The sequence below is a fragment of the Chinchilla lanigera genome, unplaced genomic scaffold, assembly GCF_000276665.1.
Source record: "Chinchilla lanigera isolate Chin_1 unplaced genomic scaffold, ChiLan1.0 scaffold00059, whole genome shotgun sequence".
In the NCBI taxonomy this organism is placed as follows: Eukaryota; Metazoa; Chordata; class Mammalia; order Rodentia; family Chinchillidae; genus Chinchilla; species Chinchilla lanigera.
In genome coordinates, this window is record NW_004955460.1 from 4,434,071 (window position 1) to 4,444,222 (window position 10,152).

Genomic DNA, 10,152 nt, shown 5'->3' on the forward strand with positions numbered 1-10,152 from the left:
TCAGTCTCAGAAAAAAACTAACATCTTTTAATTTTAAACCAAACTGCTAGTTTGCTCCTTCATGGAACATAATTTTCTCAGAAACATCTCAGGGTATTTATTGTGAAAAGCTGAGCAAGTAAGCACCATACAGGTTCCTTCCATAAAATACACCTTTGATCCCTGTACAAATATAAGCATATGGCATATATTCTTATGCATAACAAATATTGAAAGTGATGTGCTTTAAAGCACCATGATGATCACTTAGAAAGCTGATGTAAATGTGGATTTTTGAGTTTCTGGAAATGAAGACATCTCATGAATGTAAAACAAAATGATAGTGAGAATAAGCCCCAGGTATTCTTTAATAACTTCATATGGGTAGCTTGGTGTGGCGGCACATGCCTGTAATTCTGGCATTCTAGGGGACTGAGAAAAGAGGATCACAAGATCAAGGCCAACTTGGGCAACTTAGAGAGATCTTATTTCAAAACAAAAAGTAAACAAGGACTAGAGATGTAGTTTAGTACAAAGGGCCTCAGTTCAATTCTGAGTACCTAAACTAATAAATAAAAAATGAAACCTTCACATGGATCAGTTTATGTATATTCTGACTTCACTTCCAGATTCTCAGACTGGAGTGGTTCATGGGATCCATTGGGTGCTTGTTCACAATACACTTTTTGGTCTCTGCCTAGAGATGCCTCATTCGATCTGAGACAGGATCTACAAACTAGGTGGCTCCCAGGCAGATGGCAGAGAATCACTGCTACTGACTCTGTGAGTAGCTGAGAGAGAGACATGCCTTCCTTGGCCTCTCTGCCTGAGTCTGGGTGTGTTAAAGCCATGCAGCACAGAACATTATGCAGGGTCTTGGGAACCCGGCCATGTGAGGACAAGGATAGCAGAATGGATCAAAATCAAACCAAGCAATCAACTTGAAGATATTTTCCTTCAGATGATTCAGATAAGACGTCCTTCACCTTACTATGGGGTTACATTCCAACAAGCCCATTATAAACTGAAAGTACATTCAATACACCTAATCTATTGAACAACACAACTTAGCTCAGCCTACCTTAACTGTATTCAGAACACGTACATTAGCCTACGGTTGGGCCAACATCATCCAATACAAACCCTATTTTATGGGGCTGGGGATTTAGCTCAGCAGCAAAGCACCTACCTGGCAAGCACAAGGTCGTGAGTTCAATTCCTAATACCGGAAGAAAAGACAAAAACAAAACAAAACAAAACAAAACCTATTTTATGATAAAATGTTGACCATCTTACACTTGATTGAATACCCATGTCCAAAAAATGCTGGCAATTCAGTCCATTGTACAGTGTGATCATAGGGTGGGCTGGGAACTACGGTTCTCTGCCACTGCCTGGAATCAAGGCAGAGTATTTTACTGAACATGCCTACCCCAGGAAAATATCCAAATTCAAAGTTATAGATTTTACTGAATGGTTATCACTTTCACACTACTGTAAAGTCAAAAAAGCATAAATTGAATCATGATTAAATCCATCAGTCTCTGTAAGTATACTAAAACCCAACCCAAGCCAGATAACATTTATGCCTTCTCTTAGTATTCAGGTGGGACAATTGCTAATAATAACTCCCAATTACCGAACAATCATAAATGCTAGGTGGCCAGAGGAATCTGTGTGGGCATTACCATGTCCTTAGCTGGTCATAAAATCTGGTTGGTGTGCAATTACTCCAATGTGACACCTTATATAAGCTAGAAATCATGTCTTCACTTTAAACATTGTAAATCAATAAAATTACATTGTAGCCATTGACAACACATACAATTTTGCCTGTTTGAGGCCCCATTACTGCAATAGCACTTGCCTTGGTTTAGAAAGCAGCCCTTCGCTTCCCTAAGTGAGTATTACAGGGCACTTTCCCCCTGCTTGGTCTTCATGCATTGAGGACATATTTATAGACAGCAGAATAATGTCACACAAATTGCTCTCACAAATAGTCCTTGCTACTTTGCAGTCTTGTGGGGATCACTTTTAGGCCAGATAGTGAAACGTCTAAGAGTTTCATTTTTTTTCCCTCCAATGTGATTTGTGCCATTTTTATGCACAAAAAACTGCATTCCTGAATTGAATGTGCCATTTAAACACAATAATGTACAAAATGTGTCTTGTTAAAACTTTGCTCCTATGAGACAAATACAAAATTCTTACAGGAATTAAGTTATGTTTGTGAGACATTAGGAAGCCTAACGCTCTCTTGTTATCTGCACTGGATTACATATTAGAGAGAACATACACATATCAAGAAGCACTTGCCTAGTGAGAAAGGTTGCCAGTTTTATCCATGTCTTCATGGGCATCTCCAAGTCCCCCAAATGCAAGGCTTCTGATTGGAGGATGAAGTATCTGAGATAGTCTAAGACAAAAAGATTTCTGTTCCCTCTGCTGCAATTAAAAACAGGAGACATATGCTGAGTACGTGATTTAGCCATATATGTGGTGCCGAAAAGCTGAAACAAAGAAAGAGCATGCATCTCACTAGGGCACCTCTCACAGACTGATAAGATCTATTTGCCACACCCTTGATGGATAAATGTGGCCCTCAGCAAGGGCTGGCTTAGGCTTGCAGTAACAACTTCAAAATCTCAGGGGCTTAGAACAGTGTTTTTTCCTGTTCATGCTACATGTCAAGCATGGATTGGCAGGGGACTGTGCTCATCACAGCTCAGACACTCTGCTGATGGAAGCTCCACCCAACACCTGCCTGCATGGTCTCTGCAGCTGAAGGTCTACAGCCCAGCTGAATGCTTTGTCTGAACAGGAACACACATCACTTTTTCACACAGTCCACCAGCCCAAACTTATCAAGTGGCTCCTCCCAGCAGGGCTCCCATGGTCCAGGAAGCTGTAAACATGAGGAATGCACGGATTCCTCCGTGCATGAGAAGCAGCATTACAGAAGTCACCGTCTAACTTTATATATATCTTCCAGCTTGACCACTCATGTTTTAATTGCCATTGGTGATCAACTTGATTAGATGGAGAGCTACCTGGAAAATTAGGGAAGCATGGCCCTGGGTGTGTCTTTGCGGGTTTCCAGAGACAATTGGCATGTGGACCAGCTAGGGTGAAAGACCTGCCCTAAATGTGAATCACACTGTCCTGTAAACTGGGGTCCCAGATGGAACAAAAATGGAAAAAGAAGGAAGCCACCCAAGGCATGCGTGCTCCGTTCTCTTTGAGCAAGTGCACCTTTAGCTGCTGCCGTCACCCAAGGACAGCAAGGTCCAGCCAGACTATTCAGACTTGCTTTCCGTATGGACTCACAGCAGCAGTTCTCCAAGAGACTTCCAGACCTTTGTCCTCAAACAGAGACTGCACCCTCGGTCCCTCTTATTCTGCAGCTTCCAGCTCATTTGACTGAGCAGCTACAGGATCCTCTGGCTCTCCAGTGTGCAGGCAATCGTGTGGTGATCATATAAGCCAACCTAATATATACATATATCTCCTATTGGTTCTTTTCCTCTAGAGAACACTGACCTCTATAATACTTTAGAGCAGTGGGGGTGAACCTACGGCACATGTGCCACAGTGGGGGTTTGTTATCACTGCAAGCTCTGAAAGGCTCACCATCACTGCTTTAGGGTAGGTGCCCAAGAAGCCAAGAGCCTGTACCATAGAAAACTATGACTTAACATTCTGGCTACACATTTGTAAAGCTGGCACCCAAATGCTCATGATTCTTATCAAGGCAAATTAAGTATTTTCCCTCTCTTGGAGAACAATAAAGAAAATGGCAGGGTATTATTTCAATACTGTTTGAGGCTTTGGGTGGGAATGGAAATCCCCTTTCCAAAATACACATGGAGAAAATCTGAAGACATTATCTCATGCTTTCATAGCCTTAGATTAGAGAAGTGTGACTTTCACATGAAACCTAGACATCACAGAGCAAAACTTTAAAACTTATAAAACAAAAAAAGGTTTAACTAAGATTAAAATAAAAAAATACTTTGGAAGAAAGTATTTACAACATACATAACAAAAATATAGTACCTGTAGTATATAAAGAGTTCCTGCATAGTAATATAAACAGATAAAAGTGACCAAAGAACATACAAGTATCATTATTTGAATAATTAACCAATATACTGAGCATTTTGCTCAGTAAAAAAAATTAGAAAAAAATAATATATTAAAATTGCTAATATCAAGTGGCAGCCTGAAGATGGAGAATAAGTTGATATATAAACTAGGACAATGCTTTAGGAGAGTAATTTGCTAGTATTAGTCAAATATGAAATTTGCACAGCTAATAAGTGAGGAACAGCCTCACTTCTTGCCTTTTCAGAAAGACTTATATAAATATATTCAGGGGTACAAGCGTGATAGCACTAGAGTACTGCTTGTTATATCAAACACTGGAGAAAACACAATGATCATCTATAGGAAGACGGCTACATCCATATAAAGAAGATGATGCTATGCTAGAAAGAATCCGACAAGAGCCATAAGCATGTGGCAGAAGGCTTACAGCACATCGGTAAGTGAAAAGGAAGTTACAGAATAAAATACATAGTATAGGCAGGCTGTGTGATGGGGGCAACAAGCTCTCTAATTTCCGCAAGGTAAGTACTCTTACCATGGTTGCATATAAGCTACCACCCTTTGATAACCAGCTTGAGAAATTCCACACAGACTAGGAATTCTGTATAGGACTATTTTCACTGTTGAAAGAATAGGCACATAAGTACATGTGTGTACATGTTTGTGTGAGAGTGTGAAAGCATAGAAAAAAATGTCAAAAAGTATAAACAGAACTGGCACAGGAACATAGGGAGCAAGAGACACAGTATGACCTCATACTTTGCACACTTGGCTATGGTTTGAATTTTATTAAATGGCATTGTTCCACTGACTATCATTGCTTTAATAATTTTCTTATATTACAATTTAAGTACTTATTGTTATAAAACTAATACATGATTATCATAGAAAATTAATAAAATACAAAAGAATATAAAGGAAAAAATAAAACTACCCATAGTTCTACTTTCAGAAAGATCATTATTACTATTTTGGTATATGTGTTTTTCTTAGGAAAACATAATAGGAGTTTTTCAAAATCAAGTTTATATCTTACAAGTAATTTTTAGCTCTACATAAATCTTGACTCCATTTTTTATATTTCCTTAGAAAATGTTTATTATCTTAGAAGTGGTTTCATTATTAATTAAAGGCAGGATTACAAAATAGGTCTTAGAGGTAAGATAACTAGATTTTACTAAATGCAATTTGAGCCAATACCATACCACTAAATTTTATGTCTTAACTCAGTGGGCAGAGCAACTGCCTGGCAAGCACAAGGTTCTGAGTTCGATTCCTGGTACCAAAAAAATAAATAAATAACTTTTATACCTTAGATTTACTAAAGACAAATGTTTTTATAGCAATACAGATAAATATTAAGACATTCATTGGAAATTGTATTACTTATGTATTATTTTACATACCATAAAATGATTATGCATATAAAGTTTTAAACAGAAACAAAAGGCAATGAAAATTGACTGATTTAATTCCAGACAAAGGAATTTGAGGTAAGAAACTTTCATAGATATGTCAGGAAGAAAAAAGACATTTTACAGAGAAAGCAGACCCATTAATAAATGGAAAAGATGATGAAATTGGTGGTGATTGACATGGCAGAAATACCAATGGCTTTTATTTATATATAAGTACCAAACTTTAACAAGGAAAACAAAACAAACTGGTGGAGACACTTAGGAAGTAATGAAAATCTTGTCAATACAGCTGCTGATAAAAAGCAGAGGAGGAAATTCACAACAACACCCTTTAGCTCAGGATTCCAGACACCTGCAGTACCCAGGGATTTGAAGTCATCCCATCAAGCTCTGTACCTAATGGGGTATCTCACCACATGGCGCTCAATCTAATTTTCAAGTGCATTCTCTATCTAACCCTCACCAATTGCTCAAAAACTGGAAATGCAAATTTTTAGAGATGTCTTTCATAGGGTATTACATTCAGAGGTAGCTCAGGAGAGCATCTGGGCTATTATTTGTGCCTCGGGATATTTGTTTTACTTGGAACCATCAACTCACATGCCGATGATAGGCCTCACCCAACGTATACCCACTTCCAAGCTATTTAAGTGATTGATAGAGCTCCGATGTCCATTGAACTAATTAGGATTACTCAGGATCACTACTGTCCCTTTTTCTTTTTGCAATTATACAGAATGTCCATAGTGAGTGAATAAAGAAAATATACATTTTTTCTTTTTTTTTTTACCTTAAGCAAATGCAATTACTTGATGTATCCATAAAAGGACTCATCTATCCTTTATAAAATTAAAGATGTAGACATCAGAGGGCACAGATGACTAAAAAAAATGTCAGATTTCAATGGAAATTAAATAGTGAAGCTTCTCAACTATTGATTCTTTTTCTTTCAATAAATTGTGGAGCACAAAAGTAAATGTCCAAGAATCAAGGAAATTAAATGTGATGTCAGTGTTCTGGAGCCTCTTGTATCTGCCATTCCCAGATAGAACTTCTGACTGTGGTAAAAGAGTAAGAGAAACATTGAGAAAAATCAGTTAGAGAGTAATGGAATCGTGGAGCCAATAAACTGCAAATCAGTATAGAAAGAGACACCCTAGAGGCCTTAACCTTAACTTGAGTCAATATTGTGATACAATTGTCCAACAAAACTTATGTGAATTCAAACTGGCTTGAATCCATGCCCCCAACCTATGAATTTATATATTACTTCTTTGCAAGCAACTAAAAGCAGTTTACAAGCAGTTTTGTCTCCCATTCTTATTAAGTGCACACAGTTCCCCCTTCTTGTATCTTATGATGTCATAATAGTTTCCATCAACAGAAGGAGAGACAGATGAGAGGAGTCTGCCTCATTTGCCCAAGACAAACCACAACAACATAATGAAGGCCAGCCTAACTAGTCTCATTTTCAATGGGGTGCTCGCTACACTACTCAAGATTAAAATAGAGAGCCAAAAGAAGGAATTATGAAATCAGGACAAACTAAAGTGAATGTAGACAATAAGGTGAGGATTTTAGGAGTTTGGTGGCATTGTCAAAGTAGTTTTAAAGGGACCAACAAGAAACAATGAACACTGTGCTTAATTCCAAGGTCCCCATAAAGTTCAGTCAACTGAGCAATGGGAAATCGTTTCTCTAAAATTCAATTTGTCCTAAGGCTTAATTTTTACAGTTGTGAGTGTTGTGTATGGGAGGTTTCTTTAAAACTGGCTTAAACCCTGTATGGATTCACACATATTTACTCTGGACAAGAGAAAGCTGCCATTTTCCATGAAATATAGAGACTTTGAAATGCACATAAGTGCATCCAAATTTCTTAGAAATAGCTTAATATTCTCCTGAAATAAACACACATTTTAATGTTCAGAGAGAGCTAGGTAATCTCAGCTATGAACAAGTACAATATGAAGTCAGCCGGCTGTGTTCATTGTTTTCACATCTGTGCATTCAGCTAATTTTGGACAAAAGAATATTCAGGAGAAAATTGCATCTGTATTGAGCATATATAGACTCTTTTCTTTTCGTTCTACCGTAAACAATACAGTGTGATGACTACATGTAGAATGGTCATTGGATTAGGATTGGATTATTATAAATCACCTAAAGATAATTTCAAGTATAGGAGAAGATATAAGGTTAAATGCAAAGACTGTACCATTTTATAAAGAGACTGAAATATTCTCAAACTTAAGTGTCTTCAGGAGACTCTAAAACCAATTCCTTGCAGATACCAAGTGACAGATATACACGAAGGAGGAAGGCAAGTCAGAAAAAGTGTGAACTCCACCAACCTCTTGGTGAGAGAGGGCACAGCCTCCAACCAGCTCTCACAAGTGGCTAGAAGATTCCTATGCCACAAGAGAGGGACCTCAGAGTTGGAAAGCCACTTGCTTGCTTAAATTTTGTATGTTCAGTTAGCTGCAGCTTCTACAGACAACTACTGGTCCCTTCTGTAGATTACTAGGGAGAGTAAAAAGATTCCTAAAATCTTTTTAGGAAGGAAGTTTCCACTTTTCAAAACTATCAAAGGAAATCTACTATGTATTTTAGCTATAGGAGATTTATGGGAAACAGCTTATCCCTCATTCCTCTTTTCCCAAGCTAATTTAGGGTGATTAAATGGTGGAACAACTTACTTTTCGTCTCTCAGAAAATTAGAAAGACACCATAACTTCAGTGGATGGTGCTTCTAAACAACTGCGTGCTGTTCAAAGGACCTCTTCAGAGAGCAGTCAGCCAAAAACTTCTCCCAGAACTAAACCAATTTTAAAAAATCAACAAACACAGAAGGAGATCTCCACTTAAAACCCAAAATGTATAACTGCAGAATGAGAGCCTGCATCTTTTCAGCTGTCTGATCCATTGCTGGAGACAAACATAACTGGGAAGTGGGATCCTCCTGCAAATAGCTGCAACAAATATCTTTTGTTAAAAAAAAAAAAATTAAGACAAAAAAGAAGGCATCCTTCATCAACTCTGAAATCAAAGAAAGGCCAGCGAGAGGATAAGATGTTGAAAAAGTAGTGCGTTGAACAGTTCATCTGGATGAAAATATGAGCCTGGTGATGTCAAGGTCCCTGAGACCCTGGTGCCCTTGAGTGAATGCTGGTTGCATAAGTTAGGGCAGTGAAGGGGACACTTTAATTTATGTGCTCAATTTTTCCAAGATCTCAAAAAGGGAAAAAAATGAAGGTGGGGGAAAGGGATGAATGAGGTTAATTTCCAGGGTGGCACATTCAGGGATGCTTTGGAGATTAAGGGCTGTTCCATTACCTCAGTATCCTCATCTGAGGGAAAAGTGATTTTGTAACAAGCAGCAGCCTCCCAGCTGGCTTAATTCACCCTCCCAGAAGGTCTCAGGGTCTTTAAACAGTGACTGGGACTCTAAATTAATCTTTCAAATAGGATTGTATAAGAGAAATTTCAAAATCATAATCAGTGAGGAGTACTATTGTGCTGCAGACCTAGAAGTTAAAACGTTAGGCCACAATGAATTAAGTACATAAATTATAATAATCTCTAAAATACGAGAGGCTCAAATTTCATATAAAATATTACAAAATGGGAAAAATGATATGTATTTTAAACATATTTGCAAAGTACATATTTTTGCATTTACCTAGCATTCCTTTTTGGAATACAAAACATAACTTTAAAAATAATCTGTATTGGCAAAAGCTGAAGCATTCTATGCTGTTCATAAATAAACTTAATCTGCAAGGTAAGAACCCAACTATAAATTTGAAATTTTCCCTTCTTTTCCTTTATAAATGATGCATTTAAAAGAATCATTGGGGGGCTGGGGATTTAGCTCAGCGGCAAAAGCACCTGCCTGGCAAGTGCAAGGTCGTGAGTTCGGTTCCCGGTACCGGAGAAAAACCAAAAAAAAAAAAAAAAGAATCATTGGTAAAGGCAAGAAATTATCCTGCGCCCCAAAGTCAAATTTTTTTCTTGTTATTATGTAGGAGAAATGTAGATGGCATATTCCATGACAATTAATTATAACTGAGTCATTTTCACAGATGTTTACATAAAATTTCAGATTCCTGAGATTTAAGGTTCTACCCAACAGGAACATACTTTAAAAGGGTATTTTTAGTAGTAGCTTGTTTGTGAGTCATTTGAGGATTGATATAGTTAAATGAACAAACTCAAAAGAGCTTGGGTAGAAATAGTGCTAATCATCCCTGCTGCACAAAAGCCTAAATACGACAAAAAGAGGATTCCTAAAGGGTAAGGACAATAATGGAAACCCAAGTGCTGCAGCTAAGCCTCACACACAGAGATCCTGTTTGGCATAGAGACGGCCTGTCCAAGTCCCAATGGCTCTGCCAGCAACATTCTTGAGGAGTCTTCTATCCTATGAGTTTCTTTGTCTTGGAGGAGGAGGCGTTTTGCCAGTTCAGCAAAGTTGGGTCTTTTGAAACCTGTACTTGCAACTCATACTATTACAAATATACTGAATTAGTTTTTTATTACTAAACAGGGAAGGAAAAAAAGGAGAAAGGAGTGAAAGAAGGAAGGAAGGAAGGGGAGGAAGGAAGGAGATGATGAGGGAAGGCAAAGGAAAGGGAGAGAAAAAAAA

The 10,152-nt window shown here is 37.9% G+C and overlaps 1 protein-coding gene and 1 long non-coding RNA gene across 2 annotated transcripts in view; one reads left to right on the forward strand and one right to left on the reverse strand.

Annotated features, from left to right (window-relative positions):
- Pou6f2 (POU class 6 homeobox 2) overlaps positions 1-10,152 on the reverse strand; it is a 475,860-nt gene that overhangs the window by 412,392 nt on the left and 53,316 nt on the right. The window lies entirely within an intron of this gene.
- Positions 6,911-10,152, forward strand: part of LOC102019366 — an 8,268-nt gene continuing 5,026 nt past the window's right edge. Inside the window, exon 1 of the long non-coding RNA XR_263027.1 lies at positions 6,911-7,072. This is a non-coding gene — a long non-coding RNA (uncharacterized LOC102019366). The remainder of the gene's footprint in view (positions 7,073-10,152) is intronic.